Source organism: Pipistrellus kuhlii, unplaced genomic scaffold, assembly GCF_014108245.1.
Source record: "Pipistrellus kuhlii isolate mPipKuh1 unplaced genomic scaffold, mPipKuh1.p scaffold_m20_p_11, whole genome shotgun sequence".
NCBI classification, from domain to species: Eukaryota; Metazoa; Chordata; class Mammalia; order Chiroptera; family Vespertilionidae; genus Pipistrellus; species Pipistrellus kuhlii.
Window position 1 is genome coordinate 36,457,932 of NW_023425416.1, and position 23,686 is coordinate 36,481,617.

At 38.8% G+C, this 23,686-nt stretch overlaps 1 protein-coding gene across 6 annotated transcripts in view; it reads right to left on the reverse strand.

The window, feature by feature from the left end:
* Positions 1-23,686, reverse strand: part of THRB (thyroid hormone receptor beta) — a 285,578-nt gene that overhangs the window by 148,527 nt on the left and 113,365 nt on the right. For 5 of the 6 annotated variants that reach the window (XM_036431621.2, XM_036431619.2, XM_036431617.2 and 2 more), the window contains exon 2: positions 11,142-11,213. The gene's annotated coding sequence lies outside the window, so the exon portion shown is untranslated. Of the gene's footprint in view, positions 1-11,141; positions 11,214-13,427; positions 13,449-23,686 lie in introns of those variants that run through there. The other variant, XM_036431618.2, reaches the window with a different exon arrangement.

Below are 23,686 nucleotides of genomic sequence, written 5' to 3' on the forward strand. Positions count from 1 at the left end.
AATGACCTTCTGGAAGAAGCCTGGGCTGCGAAGACCGAGGCAAGCCACTATGGCTGCGAGGGTCGAGCCTCTTGCATGAATTTCATGCATCAGGCCTCTAGTATATTAATATAATTTATGCTACTCAGCAATAAAAAGAATGAAATACTGATCTATGCAACAGCATGTGTGAATTTTTTACATGTTATATTGAGCAAAAAGTGTCAAATACAAATGAGTACATGAGTACTTCTATTTTTCATATTAGAAGTTTAAGAACAGGCAGAAATTCAAATTGATGGTGATGAAAATCAGGATAGTGATAATCTTTGGCGTAAGGGTTTGGTTCTGATGGAGGAGGGGGAAGAGGGCATGAGAAAACCTAGAATGCTGGATTTTTTTTTTTTTTTAGCTCCTTCAGAGTAGGGGTTACATGCATATACACCTATATAAAAACTCATAAAGTCTTAAGTACTTCAGCATATGCATGTTACACCTCACTAAAAAGTTATAGATATTGATTGATTGATCAATTGATCACAAGAAATCTAGATGAGTAGATGAGTGGAAGGCACAAAACATTTGAAACTTATGAGTATGAACCATATAGACCCTCTTTGGTTCAAGAAAAGAGATCATCACTGAACAAAACTTAGTATACATTGGCTGAATGGCATGGCTGTGGAACAGGTAGAGCAAGGATGTGCCCTTCCCAGGTATAAGTTATGCTTATACGTGTAGCATAACTCCCTTTTGGGGATGGGCGAATAAAGAGCTCAGCTGAACTATCTATATGGGATTTTTGCAACACAGACCTTTTCTCAGTCATAAACCTTTAAGCAAGTCTTTTCCTTGCGTCACACTGTTTGAAAATCATTTCATAAAAATAAGGTTGTGAAAACATATTTTTCATAGTAAAGTTAAAACTCTGAAAAGTATAAGCATAGTGAGGACAGAAAAGGGGAAATAAAGTCTTTAAAATTTTTTTGCAAAGCTTTGCCAAAAAGTGAGATGAGCCAAAGATGATAAAAAATTCCAAATCCTTGAAACCTACAATGTCTGTCACACCTGCCCAACCGAAAGAAAATAGATGCTTTGGCAAAAGGCATTTTCGCCTCATTACCAAACAGGTAATTCTCCAGATCCCCAGGTGACAACACCACCTGGGGATCTGGAGAATTCCCAGGCTCTTTCAGTGTTTCTCCACTGGGGTGTTACAGCATTTGGGACAGAACAAATCTTGGGTGATGTGCTGAAGGTCACAAAGGCTAGTGGAATCTCATCCCTCCCATCACTGTGATAGCAACAAAATTCACAAACACTGTTCCTGATTGAGAACCACCACTGATATTTTGAATGGAAACTTGATTGGCACCTGATTGGACTAATCTACTCTGTATCAGTATTCTGACTGGTATATCTAGCATTGAGAAAAATACTACCATCACTACTATTAAAGCATCAGTCAACATAAGGCAAAACATATTTCACTCAAAAGTCCAAATTTTCAGTTCTTTAAGTGACTCATTTAAGTTACCTGCCCAGCTTTGGCTGGCATTCAAATTTGCAACCTGCATACTTGAGGTCTATGCCGTAGGAGGGTCAAGTGGCCAGTTACTGGTTTGCTTCCCACTCTGTACACTGGGGCTCACCAAATGGATTGCAACAGAAAGAAGCTAGCAAAGATGATGAGGAAAAGCTCATCCCTTTAAGGCCTGGAGCAGAGCTTGTCTAAGCCAAGCCACCATCCCAAGTATCCTCTCACCTCCACCTTCCTGGTCCATTTCCAAATAGAGCCAGGGGCAAAATCATCAGTAGAGGAAAAGAAACAACTCTAGAGTCCATCAATCATGACAAAGTGAATGACTTTAACCAGTTATATGCCCCCAATCTTCATCCTGTTATACTGGCTGAATAGCTCAACTGGTTATTTACAATGATGAGCTAATAGCATATTCCCAAAGACTCCATTCATCCCGACACCCTATCAGAGCAAACCTTAGAGGTTTGTGAGCTAATGTGATTCTTTTTTTTTTTTTCTTTTTTCTTTTTCTCTCTTCTGGGAGGAAGGTCTATAGTTTTCATCAGGTTCTTCTCAACCGCTAGCCACATGTATCTATTAAGAATTTGGCATGTGGCTAGTTTGAAGTGAGATATGCTATACCGGTATGTGTACAATACAGCCAGAATTTCAAAAACTTAGCATGAAAATCAGAATGTAGAATATCTCAACAATTTTATATTGGTATTTGTTTAAATGACATTTTAGATATTGAGTTATAGAAAATGTGATAGCAAACTAAATCTCATCTGTAGTGGTTCCTTTTTACTGTGGTCACTGGAAAATTTTAAATTATATTTGTGACTAGAGTTTTGACTCACATTATATTTTTAGTGGACAGTGCTGGATTATAGTCTAAGGGCAGGAAATAAAGTTGTTTCAAAAGTTCATTACAAATTACAACTACGGATATATTTTAAAGCATATTGATAAAGTAAGAAACTACAGGTGAATTTGGAGACAAAAGTGTACTTTTGTAAAAATATTGATTTGCAGAGAAACAATGATAAAAAATATAAATTTCACTTTGTCCTATGAATCACTTAGCCTGGAAAATAAACCAGTGTTAGAAACTTAAACATCTTGATTTTAAAAAAATCAAAACCATAGTTTCCATAGGTTCAAATAGAGGGTTTAAAAGTTCCTGGGAAAAGTAGGTAAATGGGTTAAGTATCTTTGTTGTTCTTAATCTAATGGACATGCACCAGATAACACAGAGTTTATTGGATTTGCCTTGGGGCCGATCTTATGAGCCCTCATAGGAGTAATTAGGTATTAATGCCTTCCTCAGAGCAACACTTGAAGCTTCTCTCTTTGCTTGGAGCCCCACAAAGGCAGCATTCTGTCTTTTGGTCTTCAGATGTTGGGTGCATCAGAATCTATCCTCAGCGTTTCCTTTTGAATTGAAAGCTAATTGCTGCCGAGACCGGTTTAGCTCAATGGATAAAGCGTCGGCTTGGGGACTGAAGGGACCTGGGTTCGATTCCGGTCAAGGGCATGTACCTTGGTTGCGGGTATATCCCCAGTAGGGGGTGTGCAAGAGACAACTGATCGATGACTCTCTCTCATTGATGTTTCTAACTCTCTATCTCTCTCCCTTCCTCTCTGCACAAAATCAATAAAATATATTAAAAAAAGAAAAGAAAGCTAATTGCTTCAGGGTATAGTTGCCCAGCTGCAAAAGACTACTAATGTATTTTTTCCCGTTGTTATCAATGTTTTGATTCAGCTAGAACATTCTACTGAAAGATATTCCTTTTTACAGAAGCTTGCATCTTCTGTGGTTGAACGCATTATGTGGGTACAGACTCCTGTTCATTTTATCACAGTCTTGAATCTAATCTGTTACAGAAATGAGCAAAGCCTTTACCTTCATCCCCTTTTCCTCACATCCTACCACATTTTGCAATGCAAGCACCTCTGGGTGCCATTTAATGGGATGGGTCAGTCCTAGGTTGGTACAGGTGGAACTCATGCAGGAATTTAGCCATAAGTGCATTTTTCGTGAATGAGCATTGCATTCATGCCTACCTGTCTCCCATTCACTCCACCTCCTATTCCACCCAAAACTTTTACTAGTACACCCAGCATTTCAAAAACTTAGCATGGAAAAACAGAATGTAGAAGTAATCCTACTGCTGTCCAAGATTTCTATTAAATGATGCCATTCATTTTGATGAGCATTAAGTGGCCCATGATAAAGTTGTCATCATGTTTTCCTTAACAAGTTGACTTGTTCCAACAAACTCACGCCCCAGGCAACCATCGTTCATAAAAAAACAAAACAAAAAACAATTCAAATATATATATTTGAATTGTTTTTTGCTTCCTAGGCCTCAGCATTTCTGCCCTTTAAAACTGCAATTGTTCCCCAAGCCAAGATAGAAACTGTTAATGACTCTGTTTTTAAATGTTTTTTAAGGCTGACAACAATAACAATCATACAAGGCAGCTAGCCATGCAGAGTTCAAGGACACTGGGTATGGATTCAACATTCTTTCATTTTAATGTGCATAAGGATCTTGTTAAGGTGCAGATTCTGACTTACTAGACCTAGAGAAGTTCCTGATAGTCTACATTTCTACCTAACTCCTGATGGTGCCATAACCCACACTTTGAGTAAGAAAGGAGACTGTCTCTAGGATGCCTTCTATCTCCAGTTGTCTATAATTCTGTGTGACCGGAAACCAATAGCTGACATAAGCAGGGCAGACAATCCTTAGACCTTTGCTAAAATACTCCAGAAGTCATAGTACCAGTTGTGGAAATTTAGAAAGTAGGTCTGAGAGTCTATCATCAAATCATTTTAGAATCTTGAGGTGGATCAAAGTTACTATCTATTACTTCTTTCAAATGTATATTTAGCTACTTAATTCGTAAAATATTTCAACAAATGAGCCCCCTTCACAACCCAGCTGTGTGTCTGATAAAGCTGGGTATAAAACACATATAAGTTTATTCAGAAACTTGTTTCATAAAGCAGCTATCTTGAATCTGTAGGCAAAGAAAGTTTTTGCTAAATAAATATTTGCTATTCACTTTATCTGTTCTGCGAATACAAGTGCTCCCATATAAGGTTTTCTTAATGTGGAATCTCTCTCTCTCATTCCATATCTGATAAGTATAAAAATAATTTATATTAATAGCAAAGAGAACAATTCACAGTTTCTTCCATCATATCAATTGTTTTTTAATTCCAAGTATGTCTGCCACCATATAGTTGATGCCGATATTAAATTTTTTGGTGCAGGTAATTTCTTAAAAAAAAGTAGACTAAATAGAAAACAAAAGGAAGCTTATATATTATCTTTCTCATAAGCCTTTTAAATTGGTTTTAAAAAGCGAGGAAGGGAGGATAGATAGAAACTTTGATGAGAGACATCGATTGGCTGCCTCCTGCACGCCCCCTACTGGAGATCAAGCTCACAACTCAGGCAGTGCCCTGACAGGGAATCAAACTGGGGACCTCTTGGTTCACAGGTAAAGCTCAATCACTGAGCAACACTGGCCAGGCTATATGATCTTTTTATATATAGTTTTTCTGTCCCTCTTGACTATAGGCAGATAATTTTTCACCATATTAATTCAGTGCTAGGCACATATTATGTGCCAAATACTTTGCTAAGTGATGGCATATAGGGCGTGAGAAGGTGCATAATTTCATCCTTTGGCTCAGCCATGCTCAAGTGAATGGAGGTAGATAGACCCTTGGCTAAGCATTTGCAACATAACATGCCTATAATAAAGATGTCTGCAAAACAGATTGCAGACACAGGGGCATTACTTGGATGGTGATGTTGGCCTCTGAGTTCTAAAGAAATGCACACTTACAAGTCTGTATCTTTGTTAAATTTTCATTATTGATTAATTTCAACTTCAAAGATATATTAGTGTATCAAAATTTAAAAGTAGAAATAAAAATCTGTTTAGATGTATTAAATCACAATACAGCAAATGCTCAGACATGAAACCACACACTGCCTACAATAATAATAAAACAACAACACACACACAAAACCCCCTGTTAAATACTGGAAATAGGTTTTTAGGGACTATTAACACTCCCCTTCTCCTCTTCCATAAAAGTCAAATTTTATTTATTCTTCTAGTCCTGAATCAAATTCTACACCCTTCACTGAAAGTTTCATAGGTAGAGATGGTGACCGCCACCATCTCTCCATCTTCAGCTCTCATTATTTTACACCAAGACTAATTAATAGCTGCTTACTTGACCCAATCTCACCTCCATCCCATCTGTCACATCATTGCCATAGGATACTTTCTAAAATATAAAACTGGATTAAGTCACTATGTTTAATCATTTTAAATGGCTCCCTGTGACTGTCAGATTGAAATGCAAACACCTTAGACAGACTTCCAGACTTCCAGATTTCCATCTGTCTTATCCTTACTGACTGAACTCTATACTTTATCCATAACAATCTGCCTGCAAATTACATTTCGTGCTTCTGTGTCTTGCATGTGCTACTTCCTCTGCTGGACCCCACTGCCTTTACAGTTCCTAGATCACTCCTCTTCACCTTCCCAGAACCAACCTAGGTAAGATAAAACCTCTGCCTTTAGTTTCCACATGTTTAAGTTAGTATATCGCAAAGTTCAGTATGCATCAGTATCATCTGGAGGGCTTGTTAAAGTTTCCTCACAGAGTTTCTGGTTTACCAGGCCTGGGGAGGGGGCCTGAGAATCTGCACTTTAACAAGTTCCCAGGTGATGCAGATGCTGCTGGTCCAGAGGCCACACTTTGAGAACCCACTTATCTAAAGAATTCTTCATCAAGAAAACTAGACTTTTGCCAAGACCGGTTTGGCTCAATGGATAGAGCGTCGGCTTGGGGACTGAAGGGTCCCGGGTTCGATTCCGGTCAAGGGCATGTACCTTGGTTGCGGGCATATCCCCATTAGGGGGTGTGCAAGAGGCAGCTGATTGATGACTCTCTCTCATCGATGTTTCTAACTTTCTGTCTCTCTCCCTTCCTCTCTATACAAAATCAATAAAATATATTTAAAAAAAAAAGAAAACTAGACTTTGGTTGCTCCATTTTTCATTCCTTAAATAAGTGTTTGTTATGTAAGTATGTGCCAATTCCAGCACTTGAACTAGAATAGGTATTTTGCACAGAGGTATAAGGATGGTCTCTCTCTGGTGAGAAGGAGGCATAATGTTCTTTGAGAGATGAGCAGGACCTCCAAACCCAGATACGAACTGGGAGCAGGGCATCAGGCAAGGCTGCCTAGAGGATGTGATACCTCTGATGAGTCTGGAAAGGTGAAGTGGTTACGTGGAGAACAGTAGGATGGAGATAGGCAGAGAGAGGACGTCACATATGCAAAGATACAGAAATATATGTAATTTGTAAGTAGATTATTATTGCTAAAGTAAAGAATTTAAAGGACTCAAATCACTTTGCCTATAATATGAAGGGCATTCGCTTAATTAAAAAAAAATGAAGTGTGAAGTATTACACACATTCAAAGACCGTATAAAATGATATTACAGACACCCACATACCCATCGTTTAGATTGGCTTTATTTGCTTCATCTCTCTTTATAAGAAATAAAACCTAGCAAAACACTAATTACCTCTCTCCCTATCTCTTTCCTCTCCCGCCCTTCTCTTGCCAAGCTAGCCACTACTTTACAGTTGGCATGTGTTTTTCCCATGCATGTTTTTATGCTTTTACTGCATAAGTGTAAGGGCAATTACTTTTTAATGAGAGACTTTGTCTAGGACGTTGCAGCAGGAATTGCAATGCTTGCCTCAGCAAACTTCCTGAGAAGACACCTGGAGCAGCAGGCAGCTGATGACAACCAAACCTGCCCCCCTCCAACATTTGCAGGGGAAAAATGGGATTCAAATTGCAATCACAGAGGGTTAGAATGTCAGTTTTTTTTTTCTTTCATCCTGTTTTTTAGTTCTTATGAGCCCACTAGCACCAACAAGGAAAACAGCTGGGAGAAGGAAAAGGAGATAAAATTCAAATTAGGGTATCCTGTCTCTTATTAACAGCCATTATTAATACCGGTAGTTTAGTGGTTGAAAGGTTCAGGTTGCTGATTTTAAAAGTCAATGGGGAAAACTATCAATAGATTAGGCTTCAATTATTGATGTTTTCCCCTCCCTCTCATTCTTATGAATAGCAAAATGTGACTACATAGGTTGTATTGTATAAAAACATCTGACCTAGTAAATAAATAAACCTAAACACACACACACACACACACACACACACACTCACTTCAAGAACTTTGGTGCCAGGAAAATCACTTGCCCCAAATCACCAAAATGGAGAAGACATACAATTTCCATCTTGGTACTTTCCATTTGGATAGGCTGACTCATAATGATTTGAAGAAACAGTTCTTTTCAAATGCACACAGAATTGAAAAAAAAAAGTTTTTCAAAAAAGCAAATTCTGCAAACATTGTGTACTTTCATTTCTGCTCTTAGGCACATTAAACTGAATTGGTTATATAAAAAAATCTCTTGCTAAATTGAATTTAATTTGATTAGGAGATTTGCGTGTACATGCAGACAAAGTATGGTAATTGTGAATTTTAAAAAATGTCTGGTTATTGAAAATGTTATTTTTTTAAGGAAGTTTTTCCATAGCTTCATTAGGGAACTGAGTTTTTGTCAGTGAGGATCCACCTTGGGAATTAAATAGGCCATAGCCCTTGGTTGGGAAATCATTCAAGGAGTAGGCAGTCTGTCCTTTCTGAAGAAAAGTAACACAGCCTGGAAAGCTGGAACATTGGAGAAGCTTGAAATCTTTCCTGCTTTGGCCCCACGGGACTCTCTCTTGCCATTTCCTAGCTCTGTCATTACGTATTTTCTATTATAGCATATAAGACGACCTTTGATATGAAAAAAAGTCAACCGAAAATCAGGGGCAAAAGACCAAAATTGCACAAAAATTACCTGCAGATCTTGATGGCAAAGTAAGTCTTTTCTTTGAAGTGGGGGGTAGTCTTATACAATGAATATAGGCCTATGTTTTAACTGTAAAATTAGGGAGTCGTCTTATACACCGGAAAAACGGTACTTCCTTTGAAAACAAACTTCTTGCTCTTCCCAGTTTCCTCATCAGGCTCTGGAAGGCAGAGTAGACTGCTGGGTCTTAATGCCCTGGCCTATGACCTCAACCAACCAAAATAATTACCTTCTATGTTACCGTCAGACTTCTAAAACACACAAATAGAAAATTTAAATAGAGTTTGTTCAAAGTATTTCAGGGGGGGAAGAAAGTGCTTTTCAGAGGGCCAACATGCCTTATTGCAAGGGTCCAGGTACACGGCCAATCATTTGAGACTACCTGACACATGTCAGAAGTGAAACAACTGAATCCACCTGTAACTTATTTTACAGATGCTATTTAGGCCTGTCTTCCAACCTCAGTCACCAGAGGTTTCGTTCTGCTAGGATAAATGAGAAGGAACCTTGCATTTTATAGGTCACAGAAAAGTATTCAGGTGAGGTAGCAAAGTATTAAAGAATGATAAAGAATCTCCCATGTATTATCAATAGTACATGTCCAAGTAATGCATGAATTGAGTGCATACTTGAGATTTACATTTCCAGAATGCCCATTATCATCCTTTAGCCATACTACAGGGTACAAGGCCCCAAAAGATGACTATTGGCTGGAATTTTCTGAATATCCTCCCCACCCCCCACCCTGGTTTGGGTAATCACTGAACAAAGAAAGGATTGGAAAAACAGCTAGTCTCATATTTTCTGAAACTTTGTGTAGTGACCTTAGACCTAATATTTCATTAAGAGAATTTATTGGCATTCTCAGTATACAAGGATGTTCATCAGTATTTTCATTCCTTAAATGCCTAGTTTTTTGTTTTTGTTTGACTTTATTTTCTCTGTATGATTTTATACATTTCCATCACTCCAGAAAATTCCCTTTTGCCCCTTCCCAGTTAAACCACTATTTTGATTCCTATCACCATAGGTGAGTTGTGCCTTTTCTAAAACTTTGCACAAATGAAGGAACACAGCAAGAACTCCTTAGTGTCTAGTGCCTCACGTTCATAGCGTCTATAAAAACCACCTCTTGGTTTCCGTATCTGTCAATTGATCTGTCAATCGAATGGTGTGCAGGCATTCTGAGGAGTGGTAGGTTTCCGGGGAGGGGGTGAGGGAGCTGATAAGTCACCTAAACTGGGCATGGGTGAAGAGGAGGCTGAAGAGTGGGGTCTGCGGCACCCTTCTCATCTTCATACAAAACAGTTGTACTTTTCCATGTCTTACAAATGGGGGTTCGCTGACACTTTCCATTTGGGAAAAGGGTTCTTTGTGAAAAATCCCCACAAAACCCAAAGTTAGAGAGAACCACAGGTTTAGACCGTGCTTGCAGGTCCTTTTGCCCTATTATTCTATAAATTACAAATAGTGTTTTCTGATATGAGAGCTGTGACTGGTCCCTTGGAGAGAAGGCTGGGAGACAGAGGCAGCCAGACGGGGGGGGGGGGGGGAGGGGGGGGGCCAGGGAGGGCCTGGGCACTAAGTACTGTAATATTAGTCCTGGTTACCATCAGATAGCGCCACCCCTAACTGAGGCACCTAGACAATGGGCCAGAGGCCCTGGGCCAGGGGAGGCACAAAGACAGCATTCAAAGCCCCGGCTCCCACAGCCAAGCGCACATTTCTATAGACTCCGCCAGACGCAGGCCCAGCCGGAATGTCACCTTCCAGCCAGGGAACCACTTTTTTCATGGGTAGCTTTTACACTGCTAAAAACAATAAACACAGCCAGGGAAGTGCTGACACAACCTTCACTGCAGAGACAAACTGAAACTGTCGTTATAATAATGTAAACAAGCCAGGTTCCGAATTCTAACCTCGAATTGCAGACGGGGCTGCTCTTTATTGGCAAGCACCTGGGAGCGGACAGGGAGCATTCAGAGGGCTTGTCAATCAAGACAGGGGATCCTCACTGCACAGGTGCTTCCGTCCCATCTGACTTGCTCCAACCAACGGGTGATGTAATTCTTAGGACTTTTTCACACACAAAAGAGAGACCGAAGAGGACTGTTGGGTCATCATGGAGCACAATTTCCCCCCACAGCAAATGAAAAAATGAGCTCCTCTCTCTCCCTGTCTCATCATACTCTTTTTAAAAATATATATATTTTATTGATTTTTTTACAGAGAGGAAGGGAGAGAGACAGAGAGTTAGAACATTGATGAGGGAGAGTCATCGATCAGCTGCCTCTTGCACACCCCACACTGGGGATATGCCCGCAACCAAGGTACATGCCCTTGACCGGAATTGAACCCGGGGCCCTTCAGTCCGCAGGCCGATGCTCTATCTACTGAGCCAAACCGATTTTGGCTCATCATTACTCTTCTTCCCCCAAGTGAATTTGTAGCATTCCTTTACTCCAATCATGCTTTTTAAAAAGCCCATTTACTGTTCTATATTCCCCTGAATACTTACAGAATTCAACACTATGTTAAAGGACAATAGCAGCAGTGCTGCCAATTAGAAGACAATTCCCACAGTGCTGCAGAGTGACAAGCATAGAGATCACGAGTCGGCCAACCCCCCAATCAGGCCTGCTATCTGACCTTCTGCTCCATGAAATCACTTGTGGAACTTGGCACCCACGCAGGACGGCCAACGGGAGGGAAACCGCAGATCTGGAAAAAAAAAGGAAACAAGAAAATAAATACAAGTGCTTTTTTTTTTTTTTTTTTTTTTTTTTAAAGTTCCCCAACATCTGCTTAATCTGCTCTTCTTTCTATGTTTAAATAGAGTCTGGTTTCAGAGCTGTCTCTGATTTTGAATAAGCGCAAATAGACTTAGATAAAATCTCATTCCAAAGGGGGAGATGGTTGCCGATGGTTCCAGAGACTCTTTTTAACACAGGGATTATAGTAACACATTAGAGGCAGGAGACGACGCCTATGGGTCCCAAAGACCTACTTTTCTGTGGACGGGACTCGGGAGTTTTGGATCCTTAGCCTGGGAAAATGACTAAAAGACAGATGTGAATCTGGAACAGTTTAGAAAATGTGCCAAAGAGGGTCCAGTTGGGGCTCAGATAGGTCTTAACAAATAAAAGCTTCGGCTGTACCCTGTGGGGAAACCACAGGATGTGCATCCAAGCATGACGCTATGGCGCTGTCTAGACTGTGCTAAGTGCGATTTGTTGGGGACACTTCGCACAGGTATAAACGGTTCAAAGAGGCGGCGAAACAAACCACGGCATCTGCTTGTGCAGCAGACAATGTCTCCAAGTATAAGGACAAGCGAGAAGCTGCTTTTCAACTAACTGTGGTTACCAAATTTTTGTTGTACAGAACTTAGCAATCAGAAAAACAGAGGTCAATGGGACAAATATCTGGGTTCCTGCTTCCCAGAATGGGCTGCTGATAAAAAAAATTTTTTTTTACATCTGCTCTTCCTTTTTAATTAAAAAAAAAATAAAACATAGAGCTTAGGTATAATCTCCTTGACAATCTCCCTCCAAGGCCAGAACATACAACTGTTTGCATCTTTGTAGCCCACTTTTTGTATGTATTCACATACAATGCCAGTGTTGTATTTTTAATTTACCTATATGATATGAATCTATGCATCTGCGTCTATTCCTCTGCATTTTTGGGTCAACATTAGGGATGTGAGAGCTATCTGTGTGGATCTCCAGCTCATCCCTTTAGCTGCCACAGTGAATAAATATATGCTCATTGTCCTTTCACCCAACACCCGGTGTTTATGGCCCCATAAAAGCACTTATTATATCATTAAGTGATTGTTGGTTATGTGTGGGTGTGCGTATGTTTGTGTGTAGGTGTGAGTTTTCTCTGCCACTGGACTCATGAGCTTCTCAGGATGTTGCCTTGTCTTGTTTTAACTATGGCTCTTCTGCAGTATGACTTCATTCAGAATCAACATTCAGTGTGTTAATGGGCAAAATATATTTGTCAAAAATTGATCTGCTTATTATTAATTTCCTCCCCTTTAAAACAACACGAAGGAGCATGAAGGAAGACTTTGGAAAATATTTATATGTTTTCTTCCAAGTCTCTCTCCACAGATTTTGTCCTAAATCTTCAAACCCCAAGCCATCAATATCACCTGGCTGTTTGTTGGACAGTCAGAAACTCTGAGAGTAAGAGTCCAAAGATGAAGACATTTAAGACACATATTCTCAAAGCATTCTCAAAGGCTGACCTGCCAATGACAAGAAGAAGCTTGAGTTTGTAATTGTGTTTTTATGGCACATATGAATAAATATATACAACTACCCCTAACATTAATATTTAAAAACAAACAGTGTCTTTTGTATGAAAACAATATTGGACATTGATTTATTTTTTTGAGGCTATAATTCTGATTTAGACTTTGACGAATATATGTGAACCTGACTCAGGATAAACAATCTAAAAATTCTCATATAATGATTAATATAATAAGCATTTTTATACTTTACTCAGCACATTTTGTGGGATGGTTTATGGAGCATTCTTTCACCTAATTTCACTTAATTTAATCCTCAAAATCATCATGTGAGATAGATGTTATCTTTTTATGTTTTTTATTGAATATATATATATATATATATATATATATATATATATATATATAGAGAGAGAGAGAGAGAGAGAGAGAGAAACATAAATTGGCTGCCTCCTGCATGCCCCCTACTGGGGATTGAGCCTGCAACTTGGACATGTGCCCTGACCAGTAATCCAACCAGTGATCTCTCTGTACAGGGGCTGACACTCAACCAACTGAGCCACACTGTCCAGGGCAGAGGTAGGTATTACTAATAACCCTATTTTTCAGAGGAGGGTTTAACATTTTGTTCAAAGTCAAACAGTGAGGAAGAGGCTAGCCAGCAATCTCACCCAGGCAATAGGGTATCACAGGCTTTGTTCTGAATTACTGAGAACAAGCATAGATTGTAAAGATAAAACTGCAGAGAAAGAAACTGAAAAACAATGTCACTGAGGTGGTTTCCAAATTTTGCTATAATACAGACAGACAGCATCTCTTTCACGGTGTGCCTCAAACTGAGGACAATCCAAATTAGAGTACTCCAAGTAGACATATTCAAAGTGATTTCTTAGTGATGAAGGAAATCTGAAGTAGCAAGGTCAAGCCCCAGACCCTTCCAACCTAAACAAAACAATTTTGAATTCTTCTCTTTGGAAAACAGAGAGCTAACGGCTCCAAAGTGGTGGCCCAGTTTGTATACCTAAGATTCAAAGCAAAAATGAGAATTACTTCCTGGGACAACTTTAGCTCAGAGTGTGTGTTCTTTACGCATTTTTAATTGGGGCACAAATATATTAACAGTGTGGTTATTTTGTACTTTCAAAAGAATCTGTTTGTACCTGACTCATAATTATATTTGGAATACATTTATTTCTGGGCATGAAAAAGTTCATTTTGTTAAGCCATCTGACCTGAGGTGAGGTTGGCACAATTTCCCAGGACTGCTCCCAATTAATGCAAATTAAAGGTTAAAGGATAAATAAAGTCCCTTTAACTTGGTTAACTAATATGTTATTTATAAATGTCTCTTTACTTGGTCTATTTTTTCATTCACTAACTATGTCAAAATGAACAGTATGGAAGATATTAGTAAATATATAATGTATATTTTATTGCAAAGTTTTCATTTTAAAAGGATTACTAATATTGCAAAAAATTAATGTCATATATTATCTATCTATCTATCTATCTATCTATCTATCTATCTATGTATCTATCTATCTATCATCTATCTATTTGTACCTGTGTTGTCTCAGGTCTCTTAAAATGTTATGGAGCCTGGGACAGACTGATTGCATTGCATTAATAGCCTGCATTCTTCACCCCTCACTATACCTGTCCTTTTGTCATGCAACTTTGCAGTTCTTCTCACCAAAGAAGCTGAGTCTATTTTCCTATCCCTTTGATTCTGGTTTTGGCCAGGTGACTTGCTCTGGCCAATGGAATGTTAGCAAGTCTGCTGCATGTAGATGTTTGCAAAACATGTTTGTTTTGTTTAAGTGTTTTCTTTTGCTTCTCTGTGATCGCCATGAGAACATGCCTGGCTAGCCAGCAATGGTTAAGAAACATGGAAGGGAATTTGCTCATGTCAGTTGCCTCTGCCAAGGCCATCCTAGATTAGCCTTGACCGGCCAAGCCCATACATATGAGAGAAGCCAGGCACAATGTGCAGAGCCACCTAGCTGACCTCCAGCTAACTACAGATGCATGAGTAGGCCCAGCTTGAAGTGGAAGAACCACGCAGCCAACCCTCAGACTCATGAACTTATAAATGCCCCTGTTTCACACTGTGGAGCTTTGAGGTAATTTGTTACAATGCCAGGTAATCCCAGATAATACTTTTGGGCACTAGATGACTGATAAAGGACCTAACTCTGGTTCACTCAAAAAAGAGATGACCACATAGAAGATGATATAAATTAGGTACTAAAATGCAACAAATACCAGCTGTATCATCAAGAGTTAATCAGGAAAATGTAAACTGGTCTAAGTACTTAAGCAGAAGAACTATTTATAATGAAGGCATTGATTACATAGGCCAAGAAAAAGATGGGAAGACAAATGGGAAAATGAGGCATCCAGGAACTCGGCAATTGCAGGAAATCCCTGAGCTTTAGGGACAAAGAATTGAAATGTTTGATATTAGAGCCCTGGGACCAGAGTCAATTAGCAAAAGCTGAAGGCTCAAAGGTCCTTTGTGATAGGAGCTGAAGTCCTAGAGGAGACACAGTCACCATCAGAGATACTGTCTGAAGCAGAGATTGTGGGGAGGAAATGCCCTGGCTTCTCCCTCCCTTCAATCTTCCCATCTCCCTCCTGTGCTTTCCAATGGCTGAATCCAGATGGAGTCATAGACAGCACAACCTTCAGTGAGCAACCTCTCTGAATACAAGGGAAGGGCAAGAAAAGAACCCAAGGGGTCAATAGGCAAATACACCATCACAATGTGCAAGATATTATACAGGTTTGAGAGCAACATCCATAAAAATAATGAAAATCAGAATAGACCCTGGGCTTGAAGGTTAGAAAGCAACTGTGGGAGCAAAGGTGGAGAAGTTATTGAGGAAACTGCAATATCCTAGTTTGGCTGAAAAGGTTGTGTATTTGGGAGGAGGGAGCAATAGGTTACAAAGATGAGAGCTTGAAAGAGTTTGGATTCTAACTCAAGCAGGTTGGACTTCTGTTCTGAAGGCAATGGGAAATGAAATGGTTCTGGGCAGAGAGTAACATGATCCAAACTGCACGTTAGGAATATTACACTGATAGAAATTTGATGGGTAGATTGGAGAGCGACAACTAGACTCAGGGTTTTAATCAAGGGTAGACTTCAGGGAATTCTGAACGCTCCTGGACAAACTGGCAGGACTTTGTATAAGCATTCAGTTTTTAGAGAGACAGCACATAGCTTTCACGTGGTTTTTCAAGGAGTCTATTACTCTTGATCCTATGTAAGCACCAGAAACAGGGAAGTGATTTGGAAAGCTCCTATAATAATTATTTTAATGAGGATCAAACATGTAACAGTGGTAATGGGAATGGCAAAAGCTACACAGATATAAACATCTATAAGGCACTATCTAAACAAATAGTCTAGAAAGAAATAAGAGCTGGAGGTTACAAAAAGGTTTAACTCTGGATTACATCCACCTGCTATTCCTTCCTTCCTCCCTATATGACGGAGGAGGCAACTCATGCTTCCATGATACTGTAAAGATTTGTAAAATTGAGAAGTTCCAAGATAAACACATGGCATATATATCACCACTGTCCCCCTCCTCTGTTCATCACAGACATTACTAATCAGACACAACTTTTACTGATGACTCCTGAGTCCAAACACAATCTCCAAATCCTTCTCAAATAGCCCCCAGCAGCTACTGCCTTTTCTAGAACAATTGTATTCATTTATTGTATTGACTGCTCTTTAGTTTCATAAAGATGAAATACCAAGGATTATGTTTGCTGGAATGTTTCATATGCTAATATGATCTTTACATACATATTCATGTACATGTGAAATCTTACTACTATGCAATTAGGCCACTACCTAGATTGTAATTACCTAAGTTCATACATCCCCTTAATGGTAACCCAAAGAAATCAACACAGATTTGAATGAAACTGACTTAGGAGGGAAAATATTGCAAACATGAAAACTTATTCCATTATTGAATTATCATAGTAAGGTTTTAAAATCAGCACATGTCATCACAATCAACTACTAGTGTCTTCATTGTTTGGTAAATTCTTAACTCCAATGATAGGCAAGTAAGTATGTAGTATGACTATGAGCCATCTTCTTGTCAAAGTGACCCTTGGATTGGTGTTTGAATGCCACTCTGGCAGTTTTCTAACGTTGGGGTATTTTCTATCTGACATTTGAAAAGAAGTGTCATTATCAGAGTTGCCTTCTATATAGGACCACAATAAAGGCAGATTCAGATAAGCCAGTATTTTTTCTACTTAGAGTTTTAGTCATCAAAAAGATAATTACTGTCCATATCAATGTGAAGACTCCCTGTTCACTTCAACTCTAACTCCCAAAGTTTGATCTGTTCATTCCCAAACAAAAGAAATTTTGGAAAATTGTCTATATACAAAAATATTCCCAGCAAAAATCTCTAATGTAAAAAACTCCCAATAGTAACTAATTGACCATGACCCACAATAAAAAGTATGTTTTAATCCATAACACATGTACCTATAATTGGATGTGTGTGGGTATATCTAACTAAAAAAGAAGTGTCATCAAGTAATATTTTATTTATGTGTGGCACTTTGATATTTTCTGTCCCCTTTTATATTCAATTATATTCTATTTTAAATACTATTTAATTGAAGAAAAGTTAGTAATGACCAGCTAAATTGATTTCATTACCCACTAATAGGGCCCAACAGTCTGAAAAACACCACTGTGGCAAAATGACTAAAGTACTCTGACTTTATTCACCAATGTAAACATATCCACAAAAGACCAATCCAGAGCAACTTAGCAGGGAGAAAAAAAATCTCTTGGCTCTCTCCCTAGTATCCTGGATGAAGCCAAGGTTTACGGAGCCAACTTTTGTACTTGGTGGTTGACAATGACTGAAAACTGAAAGGCGGAGATCAAATCCTCACTCTGCTTCTCAACACATCTCTTCCGCTGGGTAATTTATACCGTGCAAGTATCAAGCTATTCAATTTTGCTGTCATTTACTGTTCTTTTTCCAACAGCAATGGAAACACAGGATCGGTTTACTGTCTTCTCTCTTTGGTAGAATTAGATTATTCTCCCTCTTGCCCCTTTAAACAAAGATGGCATTCATCTCTGCGGAGAGCCATCGCCGGAGGATCTCCAAACAAAGCGTGGCAGAATTTGGGCGTTGAGTTTGTCAGTCCAGATTATATACCAGAACGGACTTGGGAATGATTCTTTTGGCCAAGTGAACACAATTGGAATTGGAGCAACATAATTAACTGTAAAAACAAACAAACAAGTCAACAATAAAAGGCTCTATTCCTCCCAATTCAGGGGTATCTACTAAAAGGAAGCTAATTAAAAATCCCCAAGATTTTCTCTTTCTAAAAGGAAAAAAATAAGCAGATGCTACAGAGCCATTATATTAGGGGATGAAATCCTTTGGTGGCTTTCTTGCCAGTACTCCAGTACTGAAATATTCTTCCTTACGACTTTGTGACGACTTTGACATTCGTCTGCTCACAGTGCACCCTCAGTCTCCACCCTGTGAGTGAGTTCATCAAAAGCCTGACATTTACCATCTTCTTTTATTCAGCATTTCTACTTCTCAGAATACATGATTATGGCTACATACAAAGCTTCAGTGACAAAGATGATCGTGTGGTATTATCTATAGTGGCAAAAGACTCAAAGGAAATACAATTAAATCCTAAAAGTGGTAAACTTTGGGTGTTTGAGTTATTGGTGAGTTAAATTTTATTCAGTATATTTACTCATATTTTTCAAATTTTCTAAAATAGAAACAAGAAAAAGGGATTAGAAGTAACACATCATTGCTTGATGTTGAGACACCAATGAATTTCCAGTAGATTTTCAACAGGCCAAAGGATGCATGTGTTTGGTTATGTCCTGAGAACACTTTTAGGGAACTCTAGAACCTAACTCAGGTTTGTCAATGGCAAAATGGGGACAACAATGATACCTAATTCATAGAGTTGTAATGAGTACTAAATTAAGAAAATCAAGTATTAGAAAGCGCCTGGCACCAAAACCGGTTTGGCTCAGGGGATAGAGCATCGGCCTGCGGACTGAAAGGTCCCAGGTTCGATTCCGGTCAAGGGCATGTACTTTGGTTGCGGGCACATCCCCAGTAGGAGGTATGCAAGAGGCAGCTGATCGATGATTCTCTCTTATCGATGTTTCTAACTCTCTATCCCTCTCTCTTCCTCTCTGTAAAAAAATCAATAAAATATATTTTAGAAAAAGAAAATGCATGGCACACGTACGCATGACACATGTTAGCTGTTATTGTTATTATTATGTTGTCCCAGGAATTTGGAAGATATTTATCTAGTTCCCTCATGAATCCAATGCAAAGGCCCAGGAAAATATGGGTTTGTTCTAAGTGCCCCAAAACTTATTCTCTGCATTTGGAGAGTCAAATGGGGCATAAGAAAAGTTTGAGGGTAATGGATATGCTCATTATGTTGATTGTGGTGATGTTTTAACATACATATGTCAAAACTTACCACGTTGTATATTTTACACTCAGTTTATTTTATATCAACTGGACCTCAAAAAGGCTGTTTTAAAATGATGAAGTAGAGACTTTTTTAGACTAGCAATCCCAAGAGAATTTTCCATCAGCAGGTCAACACTAAAAGAACCTACTTAAAGACACAGGAGAAAAAAGGTCCGGATGGGAGCTCAGAAATACAGAAAGGAATAGTGAAAAACAAAAATGGTAAATAGGCAGCAAATCTAAATGAATATTAATGGTTTGACAATAATTGTAATGTCTTAGTTTTAAAATGCTTGTAAAATTCAAATGCAAGCAATAATGTGATATATGAACACTTTATGGCAATATTTGAAAATGCTGATGAAATGGATAAAACACTAAAAAAATTACCCAAAACAGGAAAAAGATAATAGAAAGGTGAATAATCCTATTTCCATTAAAGAAATAGACTTTGTACTTAAAAATTCCTCACAAGATATTCTCACCTTAAACTATTTCATTGGTGATTTTTTCCAAACACTTAAGGGAACAGCACATCAATCCTACATAGTTCATTCAGAATATAAAAAAGGTAGATCATGTCTCATTATATAAAACTAATTGGATGAGACCAGTAAAGTCTTGAGGCCGTAACTAAACAAGAATATTACAAGAAAAGAAAATAACAAGCTAATATCTCTTATGAATTTAGGAGAAAAATACTAAGAAAAAAAATCAACAAACTGAATCCTGATATTTTTAAAAGGATAACATATTATGAGCAAGAGGGGTTTATTCTTGAAATAGGAGGTTGGTTTAACTTTGGAAAATCAATCAATGTAAAGCATCCTATTAACAAGAAAATAGAGAAAAAACATGATTATTTCAGTGGATGCAGAAAATGCATTTATATAAAAGCATTTATGTCATTCAAATCTATTTATGATGAAAACTCCTGCAAAATGCGATGGAAAGGAAACGTTCCCAACCTGATAAAACCCTATAACAAAAAACATCTTAGTGAATGATGACTCTTGAAACGTTTGCTCTTGGAGTAGGAAAAATTTAAGAATACCTTCTATAACCAAAATTTAAGGATACCTTCTACAACCAAAATTCTCTGTGCATTCCTGTAGGTCAGTGGTTTACACATTTTCACTTACTATGACCCCAGTAAGAAATACACTTTTATACAGTGATTCAATACACGTACACATAAACCTAAAACATAAATTTTAGTAAACAATGCCCTTACTTTGAGCAATGGTCTCTACTATTTTCCATTTTGTTCAGTTCTAGCCTTCACATATCCTATTCCATTAAAAAATGCTGGTCACTCACTAAGATGGTTTAATGTGTTGTGACTAAGTTTGAAAAACAAGATTCTTGGTAAATATCAGGCACTCAATAAAAAGTTATTGAATGGATAATGGTATACATTCTGCATATCAATCTAATCTCCAGTTCCATATTAGTGTCTATCCTTGTTTTCCTCTTACCCTCTTGCTCTTTTTCCCTTTTTAAATTTATGTTAACTTACTATCATGTATGTAACTTTATAAGTTCTCACAATCTTTCCCAGAACAAGGCTTTCAAAAACAGCTTTCAAAGTCACACAGAAAGGAGGGAAAAGGCCCTCCCAAGGCACTGGGTGGCACTACCCTAGGAATAAGAAGCTCAACGCCTGTAAGAGAGACACGTCCTGGCCCTCACTGTAACGATGTCTCCGGCACAGGAGAGCAGATGGCGACTGTGACTAAGGGACAGGAGCTCACCTCTAACCTTACCGGAACCATGTATACTCTTGCTTTCCATGAAGTTCTCTTGCATTTCTGACAGCTGGGAGAGAGCGAGCCAGCTTGTTCTGAGAAACACAAAGCCACATTTTCAAAGAGGAACAAAGGGGTCTTGCAGCGGACAATGGAGAATGGTGTGAGCATCTATGTGCGCCGCTGTGATAAAGGACTTCACGGTCTTGAGTTTCCTTTATCTCTGTTTTCAGGGTGTAAAGTCTTTCTCAGGTCATTGAAATGGTGTGTCTGTGGCACAGTGAGCAAACATGTGGGAGGAACCCGTCCAGGCATGTGAGAATCAACCTTATCTTTCTAACACGGGAACAAATTTCACCTCCGTTAAAACTTTCATTTTAAAACATTCTGCCTGGTCCCGTGGAACAAAACTTGGGCCACAAAAGGGTCTTGAAGCACGGTGGGCATGTTGCCATCCTGGCTTATCTTCTCAAAGAAAGAAAAGCCTGTTTTGGGGCCGAGCACGGTGGTCCGACGTGATAAAGTGGTCCTTGTGAGGACAGCGTTGTAGGCTAAAGAGGGATGTGAAAGTGGCTGTCATTCCTTTAGCAAAAAAGGGGTCACCAGGGAGGAGGCATTGAACAGGGCTGAAGTGAATCACTTCTTCCCTGGAAAATGGATCTGAGGCTTTAATTCTGCTTTAGCCCCAAGTGAGCAAGGATGCTCCCAAGGAAACCACCAAAAATGCAAACCAAGATTTATTTTGCATGTATAGTTTTTCATCTTTTTACAAATGTTAAATGTAAAAAGATGAAAAACTATACATGCAAAATATGAATTTAACCATTTACACACACACACACACACACACACACACACACACACACCCCCATATGCATAGAAAAGGACTTGGAAGAAACACTCCATAATGCCAACAGGAGCCTAATCACTGGCTGATGAAATTAAGAATGAGTATTAAATGCATGTCCTCCCACCCCCACCCAAATTTCCATTACAGGCATCGATTTACTCTTACAACTAAATAAATAAAAGCTATTGTAAAACATATAGTAATGCATTCCTTTATAAATTCTAGTTTGTTCATTAATTGGTTCATAAGTATCTGGAAACTTTGTTCACTTTCTCTTTAAGGATAACTTTAGGAATTAAATTTCTAACTTAACACAGAGAATAGGAACACGGTTCATCAGTGAGTCTCATGCAAAGTAAAAGTGAAATGTGAGTTCTTACCCCTCTGGACATATTAATATGAAAGAAGACCAACTTAAAGAGAAAATGTTTTCTTATATTTTTTCACACAGGTTGTGTGGACTGAGTTAAAATTGTATTTTATAGCTTGGCCTGTGTGGCTCAGTTGAATGTCAACATATAAACCAGGAGGTCATGGTTTGATTCCTGGTCAGGGCACGTGCCCAGGCTATGGGCTCAATCCCTAGAGTGGGGTATGCAGGAGGCAGCTGATCAATGATTCTCATCATTGATATTTCTCTCTCTCTCCCCCCCTCTCCCTTCCTCTCTGAAATCAATAAAAAAATACATTTTAGAAATTATACTTTATAAATAACATTAAAGGTTTAGATGGCCCAGTTGAAAGTCCACACAGTTAATATAAATGTCACAACACTAATAAATTCCCTTAGTAAAACACGCCAGTCCTACAGTAACTAATGTCACCCAGCTGGCCAAAGCCAAAGTGAGCAATAGAGTCCACTCTATAGCTATTTGAAAGGAAATGAAGGCAGTCCAGAGAAATGAGGCTGCCAAGGTAAGCCGGGACCAGAGGACAGTCATAATTGATTTAGCAGGCACACCAGCACGCACGCTAGAGTATCTTCATTTTTCATGTGGGTTCTAGTTACTTTGTCACTTCCCTGAACCTGTAAGTAGGGTGTACCACGGAAGGCTCACTGTTGCACTAGCAGATGCAGGGAGGAAAAAACACAGGTTAATCTGTTCTATCATTTATTTCTCTGACAGATAATTCCGTGTGGTAAAAAAAAGAAGTGAAAAGAAAAACTCCTATAAAACCATGTTACTAGCAAGCCACTTAATTAAGAAGGTTTTTTGTTTGTTTGTTTTGATTGAAATAAAACAAAATCTAATAAGGCAAGTTCATCTGGCAAATTGTAAATACTGAGATTTTTGGCAACAAAGCTACTAACCTCTACTTCTTGCTAAACTGTTAATTTTTTAAAACGATTTCTCAGTAATGTGGATGGGTGCACCACGTGCAATATTGAGAGCCCTGCTCTCAACGAGAGTTTCTAAATGAAGAGTTTTAAAGGACCTTCCGATGCTATCACATATTGAGTAGAAACAGGTTTACTCTGGAAAGGCGCACGAGGCATAAAGAGTCACTAAGACCTGCCCATAGGCTTTTGGTCTGTAAAAGAAAAGCGAACTTTGCCAACATCTTAGAACACCTTCCAGTCCTAGGCTAAGACATTTACTACGGACTTTGGAACTGATAAGTGGGTTATTGAGAGTACACGCTGGAGGAGAGATGGGAAGAAGGTTGTGTTCTGTTTGGGTTTCTGCTCTCCAAGAGTGTCAACCTGTGAGTAAAAGGGAGGAAAGCCAAGCTTGCAGGCTGAATAAAGACTTTGGTTTGAAAACAAAATTATAAGTCCCTACGGCTGTGAAGACTTTCCTGGCACC